The following is a 21,835-nucleotide window of genomic DNA, read 5'->3' as shown; positions in this document are numbered from 1 at the left end:
AATCACAATTTAGTACCCAACTCACATGTTATTTTAGCATACTCTATTTATCACTTAGATAAGTATTATTGTATAGGATCTATCAGATTTCTCTGTCACCACCACCATCCAGGCTATAGTGTGAGCCAGGCACTTTTATGGTGGGCAGATATTTCTCATTTGATCCAACTTTTAATTTTAACTTTCTTAACCACGTGCGTCTTTAATTTTAATTTAAACTGTACTTAGCTTAAAATGTAGTATCATTATACTCTTTTTCTTCCTTCGTTTCTATTGCTTTATTTAAAACGATCACTCAAATCGGAGACCACTCAATTCGACATGAACTCATGTTTCGCAATTAATGCTGTATCAAGGCATGTCTCCTTCAAGGTGAAAAGTAGACGATTAAACATTATTTCAGTTAATATATCTTCACTATCAGATAGATTTATGCAATTCAATACCTTAATCAAGCCTGAAGACATTTCCATGCTTTTTCTACATGCATCAAAGATGGCCGCGGCGTTCTATTTATATAATGAATTACGTAGCAGCTTACACCAGTCTATTCTTTACACCAATCCCAGAGCCCATACTTTTAAATCCTCCCCTTTATTCAAATTACCGACATCCATTCAATCTCACGATTTAAACCATTTGGTTGTACAGAATTTAAAGAGAAAATCCATGATTGTTCCCTATAATTTAAAAAGCGTTCTACATTTCCACCCTCCCACCCTACTTTAATATGATCAATTACTCTCTATTTTATATCTGTAATTTTATATTTATATTCAATCCAATGTTGGACAAGTGGAGCTTCCTCTTTACTGGTTTGGATATGAAATTTATGTTCATTTAGACAGATTTTAACCGGTGGCTTACTTCTGCCCATATATATCTTCTCACATGGGCAAAGTATCACATAAATCACCATAGTTGTCAAGCAGTTCGTTGAAGTATATGATCTCACCACTCGTTTAGTTTGAGGATCCATCCAATCCGGACCTGATATTGTTTGGCCACACCATTGACATTTCCCACAGCAAGTATGTTGAGGATTCACGTCTTCATCCCTGGTTGTTCTTCTCTTCCTTTTAGATAATAATTCTCCCAAATTTTTAGATCTGGAGAATGCTATTAAAGGTTTTTCAGGGAACATCCCATCTAATTGTAGAACATGCCAGTTAGTCATAATAGACTAGTATGCTAAAATAACATGTGAGTTGGGTACTAAATTGTGATTTATAGGACTATAATGGGCATCTTATCATTTAGCACATACTTAAATCTGTCAGTGTGCCTTAGTAAAATGACCCCTTAGTTAGAAAAACAACTAAAAGGAACAAGGTCAAAAGTTTACATGTGATGTGGACATTATTACAAAAAAAAAAAAAAAACATTTTGGAAGCCCAAATAGAATATATTCCACTCTTTAAAAAAGGTCAACGAAAGCCAAACAGCAGCCAGCATTGTTTAATGGTGAGGTGGAAGAAGGGAATCTTTCAGAAAATGAAAAGCTCACCCTCAGATTTAAATAGGGATGACAACGAGCACTTGCACAATACCCTCCTAGTGAGCATCCTAAGGTTCAAGGCCTGACTTGGCAGGAATCCCCATCTGGGACGTGCGGCAAAATCAAAATTGCTGTGGTCCATTTTGGGTCTGAGACCTTACCGCCAGCCATAGACCTAGCGGTAAAGAATCTGGGCGGTAATGACCTACGCACGTCAAATGTCACTTGGCATGCGTCAATTACGTGCATCCGAAAATAAAAAATATTTTTCAGAGGCATGCCAAAAATGAAATTACCTCAAGAGCCACGCGGTAGTCGGGCGATAATTCTATTTTGGCGCTCGTTGGGTGCACGTAGGCGCTTACGCGGCTTAGTAAAAGGGGCCCTCTGTTTCTTGACTACCCTGCTGCCATCAGTCCCAAATAGAAATGTTCTGTTTCCTACATAGTTTCTGAGTATTTGCAGAGTTTTGTGTTACCTCACAATATCTGGTAGTAGAGAAATCTGGTGTTGTTGTTACTGAGGTGACACCAGAATTTGGAAACATATTTGTTTTGTATGATAAGCTGTATAGACTAAAAAATGGATAAAATTTATTGACTTGACAATAAGTTTATTAAGAATTTGCCTACTATACAAGCCCATATGAAAAAACTGCATTTATTTATTTATTACATTTGTATCCCACATTTTCCCACCAATTTGCAGGCTCAATGTGGCTTGCATTATTCCGTAGTGGCGATCGCCATTTATGGATAGAAAATTACAAGTAGTATTGCAATAAGCGAAAGGTGGCATTCATAATGGGGTAACATTGAAGTTCCTGAATGATATAGTAAGTAATAACAATGAGTTAATTGACTATGGTGAGTTTGTTTCCAGTGTGAGAAATAGAGTAACGTGGAGGGGCATAATCGAACGTCGCCGGCCAAATAGATCGCCGGCGATCTATGTTGGCGGCAGCGCTACAGCTGGCCAGAACCGTATTATCGAAAAAGATGGCCGGCCATCTTTTTGTTCGATAATACGGTTTAGCCTGGCTAAATGCCTTGGATTTCGCCAGGTTTGAGATGGCCGGTTTTGTTTTTCAGTGATAATGGAAAAAAATGTCGGCTATCTCCAACCTGGCGACATCCAAGGCATTTGGTCGTGGGAGGAGCCAGCATTTGTAGTGCACTGGTCCCCCCTCACATGCCAGGACACCAACTGGGCACGCTAGGGGTCAGTGCGGTGGACTTCAGAAAAAGCTCCCACATGCATAGCTCCCTTACTTTGGGTGCTGAGCCCCCCAACCCCCCCCCCCAAAACCCACTACCCACAAATGTACAACACTACCATAGCTATTAGGGGTGAAGGGGGCAACTACATGTGGGTACAATGGGTTTTGGAGGGCTCCCATTACCAGCACAAGTGTTACAGGTGTGTGTGTGTGGGGGGGGGGGGGACAGGCCTGGGTTCGCCTGCCTTAAGTGCACTGCGGTACCCACTAAAAGGGCTCCAGGGACCTGCATACACGCAGGGCTCTAGGATTTGTTGCTGTTGTATAACCTTGGCACACCAGTTGACACCTGAAGACTAATCTCTTTGAAAAAGTCCTTTATTTGAATAAGCACGTTTACTCACAGTTAACTGCAGATCAGAGGTTGTGCCCCACTGGCAAAGAGTCTCCCTGGTACTGAGATTAGCAGTAGGTCAGAGCTGGCAGAATGCTGTACAATGCCCTCTTTCAGCCACATTCAAGGTAAGAACTAAGTTCTTTAACGTGGATAACACATGAAAGGGATCTAAAACTGGCTTACAAAAATGGCCACTACCTCATGGACTACCGGAAGCAAAACAGGGCACACTCTGACCCAGTTAGCAGGAGGAAAAGCACCATGGGAGTAGAGCCCACTACCCTACACCCACCACAATACATTGCTGATGTGACTCTGCAGTGCACCTAACAGAAAAGGTGTCACACTCACCCGAGAGCCACATCACAACCAGGGAAAGGCTGTCAGAGGATAGAACACATTCTGCTGTCATGGAGGTGGGTATGGCATTTGAGGCTGGCATACAGGCTGGCAAAAAAGGTTTTTATTTTATTTTTATTTTTTTTTGTATGGGAGGGGGTTGGTGACCACTGGGGGAGTATGGGAGGTCATCCCCCATTCGCTCCAGTGGTCATCTGGTGAGTTGAGGCACCTTTTTGAGGCTTGGTCGTGAAAATAAAAGGACCAAGTCCGGCGAAATACTGTTGTACGCCGCTTTTTTTTCCATTATCTGCGAAAGCCGGCCATCTGGTAGCCACGCCCATGCCCGCCCATGTCCCGCCTTCGCTTCGCCGTCGACACGCCCCTTTGAACTTTCGCCGGCTAGGCGACGAGAAAGCGTAGATGCTGTCAAAAAAGCAGCTTTCGATTATACCGATTTTGCCGCTTTTCCGAGATCACTGGCCATCTCCCGATTTATGTCGGAAGATGGCCGGCGATCACTTTCGAAAATGAGCTGGAAAGTAACATAGTAGATGACGGCAGAAAAAGACCTGCATGGTCCATCTAGTCTGCCCAACAAGATAAACTCATATGTGCTACTACTTGTGTATACCTTACCTTGCTTTGTATCTGCCAGTTTCAGGGCACAGACCATAGAAGTCTTGCCCAGCACTAGCCCCACCTCCCAATCACCAGCCCCGCCTCCCAATCTCAGCTAAGTAGTAGTGCACAGGTTGCATGCTTTCGCTCTTAGCGATGGTATCAGTTTAGTGTAAGCATTCAGATTTGTCCAGATCATATAAAGTCTAAATGTCTAGTGTTTAGGATGTATCCTTATGGTATGCCTTCTTGAACAAGTTGGCTTTCAGTAGTTTACGGAAGATAGTCAGGTCGTGCATTGTTTTTATGGCCTTTGGTAGTGCATTCCATAATTGCGTGCTTATGTAGGACGCAATTATGGAATGCACTACCAAAGGCCATAAAAACAATGCACGACCTGACTATCTTCCATAAACTACTGAAAGCCAACTTGTTCAAGAAGGCATACCATGAACGATTTTGTGGACCAGGATGCAAACTTTGAATGCAATTCGTTCTTTTAGGGGAGCCAGTGTAGTTTTTCTCTTAGAGGTTTGGCGCATTCATATTTCGTTTTTCCATATATGAGTCTGGCTGCTGTATTTTGGGCTGTTTGAAGTTTCTTGATGATGTGTTCTTTGCATCCGGCGTAGATGGCATTGCAGTAGTCTAGGTGGCTTAGTATCAGTGATTGTACCAGGCTGTGGAATATTTCCCTTGGGAAGAAAGGTTTTATTCTTTTAAGTTTCCACATTGAGTGGAACATTTTCTTTGTTGTATTTTTTGCATGGCTTTCGAATGTGAGATTTCGGTCAATTGTAACTCCGAGAATTTTCAGGCTGTCTGAAACAGGGAGGGTGTAATCTGGGGTGCTTATTGTAGTGGGTTTGTTCGTGTTATATTGTGAGGAGATAATGAGACGTGGAGGGGCATAATCGAACGGAAACGCCTATCTCCATGGGCTTTTATCTCCGAGAACGGGTCCGTGAAGGGGCGGGCCGAACTGTATTTTCGAAAAAATGGACATTTTTGAGCTGGACGTTTTTTTTTTTTTTTTAGCAATAATGGAAAGTAAAAATGCCCAGCTCAAAAACGTCCTAATCCGAGCCATTTGGTCGTGGGAGGGGCCACGATTCGTAGTACACTCGCCCCCATGACATGCCAGGACACCAACTGGGCACCCTAGAGGTCAGTGTGGTGGACTTCAGACAACGCTTCCACATGCATAGCTCCCTTACCATGGGTGTTGAGCCCCCAACCCCCCTCCCCCAAAACCCACTACCCACAAATGTAGAACACTACCATAGCTCTTAAGGGTGAAGGGGGCACCTACATGTGGGTACAGTGGGTTTTGGAGGCCTCCCATTTACCAGAACAATTGTTACAGGTAGGAGGGATGGGCCTGGGTCCACCTGGCTGAAGTGCACTGCGGTACCCACTAAAAGTGCTCCAGGGACCTGCATACACGCAGGCCTCTAGGACTTGTTGCTGCTGTATAACATTGGCACAGCAGTTGACACCTGAAGACACCTGAAGACTAATCTTTCCGAAAACATCCTTTATTGGAATAACTGCCTTTACTCACAATTAACTGCAGAGGTTGTGCCCCACTGGCAACGAGTCTCCCTGGTAGCAGTAGGTCAGAGCTGGCAGAATGCTGTACAATGCCCTCTTTCAGCCACATTCAAGGTAAGAACTAAGTTCTGTAACGTGGCTAACACAGGAAAGGGAACTAAAACTGGCTTACAAAAATGGCCACTACCGCATGGACTACAACAGGAAACACAACAGAGCACACTCTGACCCAGTAGGCAGGGGGAAAAGCACCATGGGAGAAGAGCCTACCAATTACCAACATCGTGAGACTGTAACACAAGCTAATGAAATCACGGAGCCCAATATCCTACACCCACCACAATGCAATGCTGATGTGACCCTGTAGTGCACCCAAGAGCCACATCTGACCCAGGGAAAGGCTGTGAGAAGATCGAACACATTCTGCTGTCATGGAGGTGGGTACGGCATTTGAGGCTGGCATAGAGGCAGGAAAAAAAGTTTTTAAAGTGGGGTTTTTTTTGGTGGGAGGGGGTTAGTGACCACTGGGGGAGTCCGGAGAGGTCATCCCCGATTCCCTCCAGTGGTCATCTGGTCAGTTGGGGCACTTTTTTGGGATCTGTTTGTGAAAAAAAAGGGTCCAAAAAAAGTGACCCAAAATCGCGGTAAAAACGCCTTTTTTTCAGCTAAAGACGCCCATCTCTCCTCGGCTGATAACCACGCCCCAGTTCCGCCTTCACCATGCCTCCGACACGCCCCCATCAACTTTACCCGTTTCTGCGACGGATTGCAGTTGGAAACGCCCAAAATCGGCTTTCGATTATACCGATTTGGGCGCCCACGGGAGAAAGATGTCCATCTCCCGATTTGGGTCGCAATATAGGCGTTTTTCTCTTTCGAAAATAAGCTGGATTGTGTCTTTTCTGTGTTGAGCTTTAGTTGGAATGCATCCACCTATGTATTCATTATATGGAGGCTCTGTTTGATTTCGTTTGAGATTTCAGTTAGATCATTTTTGAACGGGATGTATATCGTGACATCATCTGCGTATATGTATGAGTTAAGTCCTTGGTTGACTAGCGATTTGGTTAAAGGTGTCATCATTAAGTTGAAAAGGGTTGGTGAGAGCGGTGATCCTTGGGGTACTCCGCAATCAGGTTTCCATGGTGATGATGTTTTTGAATTTGAAATCACTTGATATGTTCTTGTGGTTAGGAAACCATTGATCCATCTAAGTTCATTTCCTCCTATTCCAAAGTACTCTAAGATGTTAGTAAGTATTTGGTGACTGACCATGTCGAACGCGCTGGACATGTCAAATTGTAGGAGAAGTACATTATTGCCGGTTGCAATTGTTTGTTTGAATTTGGTTAGGAGAGTGATTAATAGTGTTTCTGTGCTGTGGATGGATCTGAATCCTGATTGTGATTAGTGTAGTATTGAAAATGTGTTTAAGTATTCGGTAAGTTATTTGGGTACCATACTTTCCATTAATTTAACTGCTAGAGGGATGGATGCTACTGGGCGGTAATTGGTTGTGTCACTTGTGTTTTTCTTTGAATCTTTGGGTATAGGGGTTAGTAGTATTTTTCCTTTGTCCTTGGGGAAGAGTCCATGTTGTAACATGTAATTCAGATGTGACATGAGGTCTGTTATGAAGCGTTGGGGGGGCGGATTTTATTAGGTTGTTGAGACAGGCATCCAGTTTGCAATGGGATTTGGCGAATTTGTTGATTGCTTGGGTGATGGTTTCTTCGGTTAGAAAGTCGAAGTTTGTCCAGGTGCGGTCTGCTGGATATTCACCGGGGATTGGGTCCAGGCAGTCAATGAATTTTTCATGATCAGTGGTATTGAGTGGTATTGTGGATCGTAGATTTATGATTTTCTCATTGAAGTATTTGGCAAGGTTATCTGCTGATGGGGTGTCTGTGTTGGTTGTGGTAACCAGTGTGGTATCTGTTAATTTGTTCACAAGCTGGTAGAGTTTATGTGCGTCTTTGTAGTCTGGTCCTATTTTGGTTTTGTAGTATGCTCTTTTGGTTTGTCTTATTGTATATTTGTATTTTCTTTGCATTTGTTTCCAAGCTTTAAGTGTGTTTTCATTTTTCATTTTTTGCCATGCGCGTTCGAGTCTCCTGACTTGTGTTTTTAGGTTTTTCAGTTCTACGTTGAACCAAGGTATCGAGCTGTGTCTTCGTGTGGTTCTTGTTTGTAGTGGTACAATTTCATCTAGTATGCTCCTAAATCTATCGTCCCAATTTTGGAGATAGTGTTTGGAGTCTGTCTGTGCTAACCATTCATTTTTGTAGATCTGTTGCCAGAATGTAGCAGGATCAATTTGTCCTCTAGTGGTGTAGGTTGTGCATTCTTGCTTGAGGTCCGTGTTTTTTTTCCGCCATTGTAGGGTTAGGTTTAGTTTATGGTGGTCTGACCATGGTATGTCCGTCCATTTTGTATCTGTTAGTATAAGGTTTGAGTCTAAGGGTAGTTTGTATGTAATGAGGTCAATTGTGTGTCCTTTGACATGTGTAGCTTGCATGTTAGGCAAGCTAAGGTCCCATAGTTGTAGGAAGTCTTTGAAGTCACGTGCACTGGTTGCATTAGGGTCTTCCAGGTGTAGGTTTATGTCCCCTATTATGAGTAAATTGGAGTTGGATACACATGTATTCGATATAAAGTCCATGAAGCTTGATTGGCATTCTTGCCAATTTCTTGGTGGTCTATAAAACAGGACCACATTTAGGTAGACGAGTAGTGTAGCATGGTGGATTCTAACTGAGGCAATTTCAAGTTTTGGTGTTATAGACTCAGCCGTTGTTGTTACGGTGAAGTGGGATCTATTGATTAGTGCTATACCACCTCCTCTTTTGTCTTTCCTTGTCCAGTATGTAATTTTGTAGCCTGAGGGGCATAGTTCTAGGATTATGGGGTCCTTGGGATCGTGGATCCAGGTTTTGCTGATGAGTACTAGGTCAAGTTTGTCTGCCGTGATCCAGTCAGTTATTGTTGTTGTTTTATTTACTACTGATCTGGCATTTATGTATCCCACCTGGATTGTTTGGTAGGGGTCTTTTATGTTCGTAGTTGTAGTGATTTTCTTAAGTTGCCTGTTCTCTAGTTGTGTAGGTTTATTATGTCCTTTCTTTCCTTTGTGGTAGGTTTGTCCCCATGGGGTGGTTATTGTTATTCTGGTGAGGTGTGTTGTGCCTGGGTAATCTGAAGAGGTTGAGTATTGTGGGTATGTTGTTGGTGTTTGTGAGGAGGGTGGTTAGTGTTTGGTAAATTAGGGATAGTGTGTAGGTTAGTAGAATTAGTTTGGTGATAATCATTTTGTTGTTTCTCTTTGGGATTCTCTTTAAGGTGGGAGTCCTTTTTTTTTTTTAGGAGGAGTTTTCTAGGATTCAGTGAGGGGTGAGCTTAAAGTTATTATCTTCCACTCACATTTCTCGTCTGATTCGGTGACCTCGCTGACCTTGGTTCCTTATTTATTTAGGGTAACAATTTATAGCCTGCTTATATCTAAGCAGTTCACAACAGTATATAATAAAAACATCAAAAAAACAAGACTTATTCAACATCATTAGTGCCATGCACTTAACGCATCAATCCCAGATGTCTCATTAAAAACGTAAAGATGAAAACTTTTTTATAAAAATAAATAGCTATGTTTTATGAACAGTTATTAAAATGAAAGTGAATTTTAGGGGCTCTTTTATTAAGGTGCGCTGATGGATTTAACAGGCACTAAGGGTTCCTTTTACTAAGCCGTGGTAAAACGTGGCCTGCACTAGTTTGGGCATATGAAATTGGCACACGCTAGGCCACTTTTTATTGCAGCAAGAAAAAGAACTTTTTAAAAATGGGGCAATAAATAGCCATGCATTAATATTACAATTAGTGCATGGCTATTTACTCCCTGAGCCCTTACTGTTACCTATTTAGTAGGCGGTAAGGGATCATGCGCTAACCCCTTGGTAATTGGGCAGTGCACAGCAATGTGGCCACACAGCCAATTACCACTGGGAATGCCCCCCCATTAGAAAATGAAAAAGTAAAACATAATTTTCTACCGTTGTAAACTGCACATGCCAACTTTGGAACTACTGCTGGGCTCCCTCAGTACCTCAGTGGTAAGGCCCATTAGTCACAATAAAAATAAGTGCGAGTCCATTTTGGGTCTGAGACCTTACCACCACCCATTGACTTAACGGTAAGGTTTCATGTGTTAACCGAGCGGTAATGGTCTACATGTGTAGAATGCCTTTTACCGCCAGGTTAGCACTGTGTGCCAGAAAATTAAAAATTATTTTCTGGCACACGTGTGGATGCACGTAAAAAATGGAATTACCGCCTGGGCCATGTGGTAGCCAGCGGTAATTTCAAATTAACGCATGTTGAGTGCTCATAGGCTTCTACACGGCTTAGTGAAAGGGCCCCTGAATTAATTTCTTTTGCATTTCAGCCCTCTTTTGGCCAAACCCTGTAACTGCAACCTTATACGGCAGAAAGGAAATCTTGCTCCTCTCTTACTCTTCGACAGAGAGAAGCAGAAAAGTCCCTCTGTCTTGACTCCTGTTTTTCTTTTCAGCAAGAACCTGTTCTAATAATAATCCCATCCCTTTTTCCTATACACCAACCCATCACTGAAAATTACAGCTTCCCTGGGGCCACTTCACTTTTCCTCTTTAGGTATATACATACATAAGTACATAAGTAATGCCACACTGGGAAAAGACCAAGGGTCCATCGAGCCCAGCATCCTGTCCACCACAGTGGCCAATCCAGGCCAAGGGCACCTTGAAAGTTTCCCAAACGTACAAACATTCTATACACGTTATTCCTGGAATTGTGGATTTTTCGCAAGTCCATTTAGTAGCGGTTTATGGACTTGTCCTTTAGGAAACTGTCTAGCCCCTTTTTAAACTCTGCCAAGCTAACTGCCTTCACCACGTTCTCTGGCAATGAATTCCAGAGTTTAATTACGTGTTGGGTGAAGAAATATTTTCGCCGATTTGTTTTAAATTTACTACACTATAGTTTCATCGCATGCCCCCTAGTCCTAGTATTTTTGGAAAGCGTGAACAGACGCTTCACATCCACCTGTTCCACTCCACTCATTATTTTATATACCTCTATCATGTCTCCCCTCAGCTGTCTCTTCTCCAAGCTGCTATCATTTTCATCACCCTTCGCTGCACCTTTTCCAATTCTACTATATCTTTCTTGAGATGCGGTGACCAGAATTGAACACAATACTCAAGGTGCAGTCGCACCATGGAGCGATACAACGGCATTATAACATCCTCACACCTGTTTTCCATACCTTTCCTAATAATACCCAACATTCTATTCGCTTTCCTAGCTGCAGCAGCACACTGAGCAGAAGGTTTAAATGTATTATCAACGACACCCAGATCCCTTTCTTGGTCCGTAACTCCTAACGTGGAACCTTGTATGACGTAGCTATAATTCGGGTTCTTTTTTCCCACATGCATCACCTTGCACTTGCTCACATTAAACATCATCTGCCATTTAGCCACCCAATCTCCCAGTCTCGTAAGGTCCTTCTGTAATTTTTCACAATCCTGTCGCGAGTTAACGACTTTGAATAACTTTGTGTCATCAGCAAATTTAATTATCTCGCTAGTTACTCACATCTCTAAATCATTTATAAATATATTAAAAAGCAGCGGTCCTAGCACAAACCCCTGAGGAACCCCACTAACTACCCTTCTCCATTGTGAATACTGCCCATTTAACCCAATTCTTTGTTTCCTATCCTTCAACCAGCTTTTAATCCACAATAGGACATTTCCTCCTATCCTTTGACCATCCAATTTCCTCTGTAGCCTTTCATGAGGTACCTTGTCAAACGCCTTTTGAAAATCCAGATACACATGTCAACCGGCTCCCCTTTGTCCACATGTTTGTTTACTCCTTCAAAGAATTGAAGCAAATTGGTCAGACAAGATTTCCCCACACAAAAGCCGTGCTGACTTGGTCTCAGTAATCAATGTCCATGGATGTGCTCTGTAATTTTGTTTTTGATAATAGCCTCTACCATTTTCCCCGGCACCGACTTTAGACTCACCGGTCTATAATTTCCAGGATCTCCCCTGGAACCTTTTTTGAAAATGAGCATTACATTGGCCACCCTCCAATCTTCCGGTACCACGCTCGATTTTAAGGATAAATTGCATATCACTAACAGTAGCTCCGCAAGCTCATTTTTAAGTTCTATCAGTACTCTAGGATGAATACCATCCAGTCCAGGAGATTTGCTACTCTTCAGTTTGCTGAACTGCCCCATTACGTCCTCCAGGTTTACCGTCCTTTAGATTGTAAGCTCTCTTGAGCAGGGACCATCCTTCCCCATGTTTAAACTTGTACAGCGCTGCGTAACCCTGGCAGCGCTATAGAAATGCTAAGTAGTAGTAGTAGTAGTAGTGAAGTCAGTAAGTTTCTCCGACTCGTCCACTTGAAATACCATTTCCGACACCGGTATCCCACCCAAATCTTCCTCGGTGAAGACCGAAGCAAAGAATTCATTCATTCTCTCCGCTGCGTCTTTATCTTCCTTGATCGCCCCTTTTACCCCTCGGTTATCCAGTGGCCCAACCGATTATTTTGCTGGCTTCCTGCTTTTAATATACCGAAAAAAATTTTTGCTATGTTTTTTTGCCTCTAATGCTATCTTTTTTTCGTAATCCCTCTTGGCCTTCTTTATCTGTGCCTTGCATTTGCTTTGACACTCCTTATGCTGCTTCTTGTTATTTTCAGATGGTTCCTTCTTCCATTTCTGAAGGCGTTTCTTTTAGCCCTAATAGCTTCCTTCACCTCACTTTTCAACCATGCCGGCTGTCTTTTGGACTTCCGTCTTTCTTTTCTAATTCGCGGAATATGTTTGGCCTGGGCCTCCAGGATGAACAGCGTCCATGCCTGTTGTACATTTTTTACCCTTTCAGTTGCCCCCCTAAGTTTTTTTTAACCGTTCTTCTCATTTTATCATAGTCTCCTTATTTAAAGTTAAACGCTAACGTATTTGACTTCCTGTGTATAGTTACTTTAAGGTTAATATCAAAACTGATCATATTATGATCACTGTTATCAAGCGGCCCCAGTACCATAACGTCCCTCACCAGATTATGCGCTCCACTAAGGACCAAGTCTAGAATTTTTCCTTCTCTCGTCAGCTCCTGCACCAGCTGCTCCATAAAGCTGTCCTTGATTTCATCAAGGAATTGTACCTCTCTAGCGTGTCTTGATGTTACATTTACCCAGTCTATATTTGGATAATTGAAGTCACCCATTATTATTACATTGCCCATTGTGTTTGCGTCTCTGATTTCTTTTATCATTTCTGCGTCTACCTGCTCATCCTGGCAAGGTGGACGGTAGTACACTCCTATCACCGTCCTTTTCCCTTTTATACATGGAATTTCAACCCAAAATGATTCAAAGGTGTGATTTGTGTCCTGCTGAATTTGTCATCTATCTCAGTCAAGGCTCTTGTTAATATACAATGCTACCCCTCCACCAGTCCGGTTCACCCTATCACTACGATATACTTTGTACTCCGGTATGACAGTGTCCCACTGGTTGTCCTCCTTCCACCAGGTCTCAGAAATGCCTATTATATCCAATTTTTCATTTAGTACAATATATTCCAACTCGCCCATCTTATTTCTTAGACTCTTAGCATTTGCATATAGACATTTCAGAGTACGTTTGTTGTTCCTATTTGCATGATGCTTAGTACTTGACACTATTGATTTGCCATCTTTTGTCTGATCTTTAGTTATATTTAAGGGCACCTGGCCTACCACGGTCTGTTGTGCAACCTCACTATCCTGAAACCCTATCTTCCCTGTTTGTGAGGTATCCTTGCAAGATACCTTATCCCGAACCATGCACTTTTGAGCGACTGTCGGCCTTCCCCCCATTTCTAGTTTAAAAGCTGCTCTATCTCCTTTTTAAATGCCGATGCCAGCAGCCTGGTCCGACGCTGGTTAAGGTGGAGCCCATTCTTTCGGAATAGGCTCCCCCTTCCCCAGAATGTTGCCCAGTTCCTAACTAATCTAAAACCCTTCTCCCTGCACCATAGTCTCATCCACGCATTGAGACTCCGGAGCTCTGCCTGTCTTTTTGGCCCTGCGTGTGGAACAGGTAGCATTTCAGAAAATGTTACCCTAGTGGATCTGGATTTGAGCTTTCTACCTAAGAGCCTAAATTTGGCTTCCAGAACCTCTCTCCCACATTTTCTTATGTCATTGGTACCCACATGTACCAAGACAGCCTGCTCCTCCCCAGCACTATCCAAAATCCTATCTAGGTGACACGTGATGTCCGCCACCTTCGCACCAGGCAGGCAAGTCACCAGGCGATCCTCACGTCCACCAGCCACCCAGCTATCTATATGCCTAATGATCGAATCACCAACTACAACGGCTGTCCTAACCTTTCTCTCCCGGGCAGCACTTGGAGACATATCCTTGGTGCGAGAGGATAGTACATCCCCTGGTGGGCAGGTCCTGGCTACAGGATTACTTCCTACTTCACCAGGGTGATGCTCTCCTTCTAAGAGACCTCCCTCCTCCAAGGTAGCACAAGGGCTACCAGACTGGAAGTGGGACTTCTCGACAACATCACTGTAGGTCTCCTCTATGTACCTCTCTGTCTCCCTCAGCTCCACCAAGTCTGCTACTCTAGCCTCAAGAGAACGGACACGTTCTCTAAGAGCAAGGAGCTCTTTGCATCGGGCACACACATATGATATCTCACCAACTGGGAGATAATCATACATGTGACACTCAATGCAGAAAACTGGATAGCACCCCTTTTGCTGCTGGACTGCTGACTCCATCTTAGTGTTTTTGAGTTTTTCAATAATTTAAAACTTGCTACAGTATTAAGGATATTAGCCTAAAATAAAAGTGTCTTTTAGTTTATATAGTATATTGTATGATTTATTTAGTGTTTCCTTCTTTGATGGTAATGAAATGTATTTAAAACTCTGTAAGAACACTCCTTGCTTGTTACCCTAATTACAATAACTGACTATAATTGAAGAGTTGTCCTAGGGGTGGGTGGGAAGACTAAAACTAGATCCTGTAGTGCCTGTTAGATTCTATATGTCAATGCTGTGGTACAAAGTTTTTAAAACTAAGTGGAAAAGACTATGGAGATTAGTGAAGCATTTGCCTTATCATCAAAAACTGCCTCCATTCCCATTGCAGAATATCCTCAGGATTCTTTACATCCCGCGTCCATTTCCGCATGGAATTCAAAGTGTATTCTATAACAATGCGGATAACTCAGTTTGTTAACAAGCTAATCAGCGCTGTTAACAAGCAATTATCAGCACTAATTTGGATTAATTAGAATTCATGCACAGTACTTGCTAAGTGTATTCTGCAACATGCTGCGCGTAAATTCTAAATCACGTAGTTGAAAAGTGGGCATGGTTATGGGAGTGGAATGGGCAGGTCATGGGCATTTCTAAAATCTATGCATATTGTTATAGAATACACCCGCTCCATGCCTAATTTAGGCGTTGAGATTTACACCAGGTTTTAGTTGGCGTAATTGACAGCAACTAAGTTTAGTCTCACGGAGCAGCACTCAGCATATTCTATAACGTATGCCTAATTTAAAGCATACTTTATAGAATGCTCTTTGATTTCCATTCGGAAATCGAGGCACAATAAATAGAATCTAGCCCTATGTGCTGGATTCAGTAAATGACACCCAAATTTGGGAGCCGGAAACAAAATCATTGCAGAGTTCTATTTTATGAAGGGCGCTCTGAGCTGAACAGTCTTTATAGAAGAGCACTTAGATCTCATTTCTGTGCCCATATTTGGACACTGGTAATTACACCAGCAGAAATCTGATGTAAATGCGGGCACCCAACTGTTCATCTGTTCTCAATATACTCAACTTCACAACATATACATCCTTATATTATCACAAAGGTCCAAGTGATCAGAGAGCTATAATAGGATCCATCAGATCAGCGTACCTGCCTCCATATTGGCTGAATGATTTTTATGAGCCAAGCATACTTCTAGAGGCAGTACCACAATCCTCATCAATCCAGTTTTATGATTTTTACTTATTTTTTTCATTAGAGTAGTCATTTATATTATTTATATTAATTTTTGCTTTTTCACAAACATTCTTATCCTTAATCTTCAAGTTAGTACTTAGTTTTTCAGCTACAGGTGACAACTGGTCTCCACCATGTATCATCAACTGTAGCTGAAAAGCTAAGTAATAACTTGAAGATTAAGGATAAGAATGTTTGTGAAAAAGCAAAAATTAATATAAATGACTACTCTAATGAAAAAATAAGTAAAAACCATAAAACTGGATTGATGAGGATTGCGGTACTGCCTCTAGAAGTATGCTTGGCTCATAAAAATCATTCAGCCAATATGGAGGCAGGTACGCTGATCTGATGGATCCTATTATAGCTCTCTGATCACTTGGACCTTTGTGATATAATAAGGATGTATATGTTGTGAAGTTGAGTATATTGAGAACAGATTGTCTGTGAACTCCCTTCACTATTTAAGTTGTACATGTGCCTAGTTCTTGTTGTGATGGCACCCAACTATTGGCATTTGGGCATGGGAATAATGGTATTCTATAACTTCGCGCACAAATTTTTGAATTTCCCTACCCCACCCCTGACCATGACCCTTTTCAGTTGCATTTAAGGGGATGTAGGTACACAGGGTTATAGAATAGTGTGCAGCAATATGAAAGCGCAAAATCTAATTACTGCCAATATCTGATTGTTGATTTCAAATTTTTGCTAGTTAATGTCTTATTAGATAATTCATCTGTGTGCATATCTTTAATCCATGTGCAAATTTGGGCATCACATATAGAATCTGGGGGTTATTGACTTTTTTAAACATACTGATTTGCTTCCCTTTAGCCTCTATAAACATTTACAGGACAAAGGTAGACAGTTAGTGACTCCTTTTCTCACAGTAAGCTCAACAATTTGCATAGGGCTATACCCTTCTCCCTATGAGGCCCTGATGCTGAAAAGTAAACGTGGGCACTAGAGGCCATTGGCACCCGTACTAGCACCCACATTTACCTGTGCAGAATGTTCAGAAGGGTCTAGCATGGGAAACAACGAGCACTTCGAGCATCAGCACAGATAGTGTCAGGTTCTCAGGTTCAAACACGCAGTCACAGACTCTGGAGCGAACGTGAGCCCTTGGGCTGCTGACGAGGAGCAACAGCAGCAGGCAAAACCCACCAACCAACACTGGGCTAGCACACCGGCAAGGCAAGGACTGCAGACTCAGACAAGCGAGCCGGAACATACGGACTGGAACACACTTGATTGGAACGTACCGGACAGGTACGCACTGGACTGGAACACACTGGACTGGAACACCCTGGACTGGAATACTCCGGACTGGAACACACTGGACTAGCATATACCAGACTGGAACACCCGGGACTGGAATACACTAGACTGGAACCCACTGGACTGGAACACACTGGACTAGCATATACCGGACATGAACACCTGGAACTGGAACACACTAGACTGGAACCCACTGGACTGGAGTACACCGGACAGGAGCTAGTCTTCACCTGCACATAGCTGCCGTTCAGCAAGGGTTGGGCCCCTACCTGCAGGCAGCCGACAGGGCTTAGAGGAAACCCAGGTACCGGGACTAGCAGGTTGGAACACCAGGAACACACACTAGAAGGGACACTAAACACGCTAGACCAACACAGGGTTCAGGGTAGGAAACAGGATACCGGGAAACAGGCCTAAGACAAGCTAGACTAACCAGGGTGGGGCAGAAGCCCAAGGAAATAGGGAACCAGGATACAGCGGTGCCCACAGGCACCCAGACAAAGGCAAGAAAGAAGTGTAACCGCACAAGGGTTCAGGGTTCTCTGACAGAAGGGAAGGGAAGCCAAAACCAGATAGAATACAGGAGTGCCCATAGGCACCTAGACTAAAGCAGGACTGCAGTACTAACTGCACCAAGGATTACAAGGTTCTCTGGTAGGAGGCAAGGGAAGCCAAAAGTAGACAGGGTACAGAAGTGCCCCCAGGCACCGAGACAAAACAGGGCTGCAGTGCTAACTGCACAAGGGTACAGGGTACTCTGACAGGAGGGAAAGGAAACCAACAGGGCTGAAAACCAGGAAGGACTCAGGAAACAAACAACAAGGAACACAAACTAGGAACAAATACTATAAAGCAAGGTAAAAGCCAAAACAAGGCACAGTGCAACAGCACCAAACACTAACCTGGACCTAAGTGTTTGCAAAGGCACTGAATGGGAAAACACTACTTCCTTATCAAGGCCCTGACTGATGAGGTGCAGCACAATGGAGCAATCAGAGCCATGCTGGAAGCAGCCAGCATACAGAGACAGAGCTAACTCTGGCAACACAGACAGAAGCCAGCAAAGAAGCTGACCACCAGAAATAAAGTAAGTTTGAGAGGGGTCCATACCATAATCGTAACAGATAGCATGCAAATGTAGTTAAGCTCATGTAAATGAGGTCATTTTGCATTCCTCCCCAATGCTCACAAAAGAGCGCCCAAAACAAAACTGCCTTACTGTTGCAAAAAAATAACACCAGGTCATAGCAGGAAGAGAGGATTTCATATGAAGCAGAAGGAAGCCCGTGCATGCCCTTAAGTGCTGGTCATGAGAAACAGCAGACCATACACTGGCTTCTGTTTCCTGCTTCTAAATATAAGCGTCCATGCTAAAAAATTGTAAATTGTATATTTAGGTCACAGAAAACAGATGCCAATGTGTGCTTCACATTTGGGTTTCGCCAGGCACATGCACACAGCGGCCAAGCTTACCGCAGTACTCCCCCTGAGCTCCCTAATGCTCAACGCTATGAATGCACCTATATTTGCATCTCATTAGCATTGAGTATTAGGGTCTTGTTCTTCTGCACTGTTCCAATGGTATTTTTATGATGCTATTCAGAACAACACCAGAGTTTTGAACATTGGGGCCTGGGGGGTTTGAATGCAATCTTTTTCTGACTGGTCCTAACCAACCTCAAATCCCAGCCTGCTTTCTTCAACACACAAACCATGTCTTATTAAAACCTTCCTTTAGGGGGTCTCACTTGCAAGTTAGATTTAAAAAGGAATAAGGCAGGCCAAGAGGCTTTGAAAAGAAGCTGGCTGTAAAGACAAGAATTAAGAGTAAAACATTTTCCAAGCACATCCAAAGTAAAAAGCACATGAGGTAGTTGGTTGCGTGTTAACGGTGTACATTGTTCAGAATGACATGAGAAATGTCAATGGAATTTTCCATCCAAATCCAGGAGTTGGGGTGGACCAGAAAGACACTTGCAGCCAAATGGGTAGAGCACAAATCTTTATTAGGTACCATGCATACATCAGATCCAACAGACCCAACACGGGGCCGTACTTTGACAGTAAACACCCGTCTGCCTCAGGGGTCACTCACTGAAGAAGTACTACTACTACTACTATTTAGCATTTCTATAGCGCTACAAGGCGTACGCAGCGCTGCACAAACATAGAAGAAAGACAGTCCCTGCTCAAAGAGCTTACAATCTAATAGACAAAAAAAAATAAAGTAAGCAAATCAAATCAATTAATGTGTACAGGAAGGAGGAGAGGAGGGTAGGTGGAGGCGAGTGGTTACAAGTGGTTATGAGTCAAAAGCAATGTTAAAGAGGTGGGCTTTCAGTCTAGATTTAAAGGTGGCCAAGGATGAAATATTATGTCATTGTTAGATGAAAACTGTAGAATACCAGAACCTCACCGTCATACCCAGTCCAGTGACCTAAAATTCCACTTCCTCTACCCAGTAGTCATGGAAGCTGAAACCAGGAGGGAGAGAGGGTGGAACTGTAGGTTACTGGACTGGGGACGATGGTGAGGTTCTGGTATTCTGCAGTTTTCATCTATCACCAACTCATAATATTTCTTCATTGAGTGAGTGACCCCTGATGCAGATGGGTGTTTTCTGTCGAAACACGGCCCTGTGTTGGGTCTGATGTATGAGTGGTACCTAATAAAGATTTTTACTATACCCATTTGGCTGCAATTATCTTTCTGGTCCACCCCTACTCCTGGATTTGACTGTTTTCCATGTAGGGGATTCCTTTTCCTTTATGGTTTTGTAATGGTGTTTTCCATGTCATTTCATATTAATTTTATGTATTTATTTAGTTTCTTTCTTGGCAACACCTGTAAAATGGAAAGCTATTGAAGTAGTATATGTTCAGATACATTGAGTATCATGTAAAGACAGGAAAAAAATATTGTGTAATGTTTGTGTGTGTTGTTAATAGTGTGCATTATTGCTTAACAATGCACATTATTTATCCACAGATGCACTGTTGAACAAAAGTGTACATAATTGATTAGACTGCCTTAGAACAAAAAAAAAATTCCATAAATGACACAGGAAACTAAAAAAAAAAGAGAGAATTTCATCCTGCACACACCTATTACATGCCTTTGGGGTAAAAGGAGTGCTCAGGGAGTCACGGTAATGCCATAAAAACAAAGCTGCTTGTTTACTAAAGTACACTAAGTAGATATGGGGTAATTCTGTAGAGAAGAGAACCAGCATTTGGGTTCCAAATATTCACATACATGGCAAGAATTCTGGCATGTCCACTCGTACATGTTCCCATACATGCATATATGCCAATATTATGGGTATATGCTACTCTATAACTACACACATATCTTTGATAGTGTGTAGTTTGCAGGTGGGTGTAACACATGGATGGAGTCTGGGTGGGACTCACTCTTAGACCTGGAACGTATAAAACGATGTAAGTAATATACATTTAGCAGTAACTGAATCAGCAAATAGTACAGATGCACTCACCACGTGTAAATAGAAACTTTCTAAAATTAGTGTTTACATGTGTATATGATATATACACATGTATACCACTAATTATAGTACATGTGGATATGTTTCTAATAATGGCCAGAGTGTGTTTGGATTTTCAGAAGTCCCCCATGTCAGATTCCTCAAGAAATTAATGAGTCATGGGATAGGAGACAATCTGCTATTGCAAATTGCAATGTGACTTAAAAACAGAAAACACGAAGTAGGACTAAATAATGAGTTGTCCACAAGGTCAATGGTCAGTAGTAGAGTGCCCTAAGGGACCTGTTTTATTTAATATAAGCGTAAATGATCTAAATGGCAGAGGAAATGTAGTATTGGCAAGCGCAAAGTGATGCACATAGCAGTGGCGTAGCTACGTGGGGCCTGAGGGGGCCTGGGCCCCCGTAGATTCCAGCCTGGACCCCCCCTCCTGGCGAACCCACCCCCGCCGCTGCCTACCTTCACTTTTGCTAGCAGGGGACCCCACTCCCCACCAGTCGACGTCCTCCCCATCCTGCTCCTGCTGTTGCATGCATTGCTGACGTCCTGCACGTTGTACGTGCAACGTCAGACTCAGAGAACAGAACTCTGTTCTCTGAGTCTGACGTCCTGCACATAGGTAGGCGGCGGCGGGGGAGGGTTCGCGGCAGGAGGGGGGTCGGAAAAGACGTGGGGGGCGGCAATGGCGGCGGGGGGGCGTCGTTGGGAGGAGGGCTAAAATGTGCCCCCTCCTCTCGGGCTTTGGACCCCCCTCCCACGGAAGTCTGGCTACACCCCTGGCACATAGAGAAAAATAATTCCAACTTCGGGTACAAAATGTTGGACTATATATTGGCATTTTCAGCCCAGTGTGTTGTGGTTGTTAAAAGAGCAAGAAGAACTTTAGGGTCTTTTCAAAATGGAACAGAGATCAAAATTGAGGATCTTGTTATGATTCTGTTTAGGTTTGTGCTGCCACCACACCTTGAACATTGTGCCCCCCTGGATTCTAAATCGATTGCCAAAGAAAGTCACGCAGATTTGTGTGCACTGAGCAGATATGTGTACAAATCAATTTGTTAACAAGGCGTTAACAAAGCATTATCAATAATGGTCTTGATTGACACCAATTTGGATTTACGTGCCCTTCTGCCCCAGTAGCTATTCTACAACTTATGCTCCTAACTTTTCTAGAGCACAACTCCAAAGGGGTGTGGCCATGGGAGGGGTATGGGCAGATCAGGGGGTATTTCTAGGAGTTAGGCACAATGTTATAGAATACAATGATTTGAGCGTTCAGTTCCCAAAAATTAGGAGCCAACATTTACACCAGGTTTTAGCAGGCGTAAATG

At 43.0% G+C, this 21,835-nt stretch overlaps 1 protein-coding gene across 1 annotated transcript in view; it reads left to right on the top strand.

Annotated features, from left to right (window-relative positions):
* LOC115466827 (lysozyme C, milk isozyme-like) overlaps window positions 1-21,835 on the top strand; it is a 52,811-nt gene that overhangs the window by 16,053 nt on the left and 14,923 nt on the right. The window lies entirely within an intron of this gene.

The sequence above is a fragment of the Microcaecilia unicolor genome, chromosome 3 (assembly GCF_901765095.1).
Source record: "Microcaecilia unicolor chromosome 3, aMicUni1.1, whole genome shotgun sequence".
NCBI classification, from domain to species: Eukaryota; Metazoa; Chordata; class Amphibia; order Gymnophiona; family Siphonopidae; genus Microcaecilia; species Microcaecilia unicolor.
This window is presented reverse-complemented; position numbering and strand designations above follow the sequence as displayed.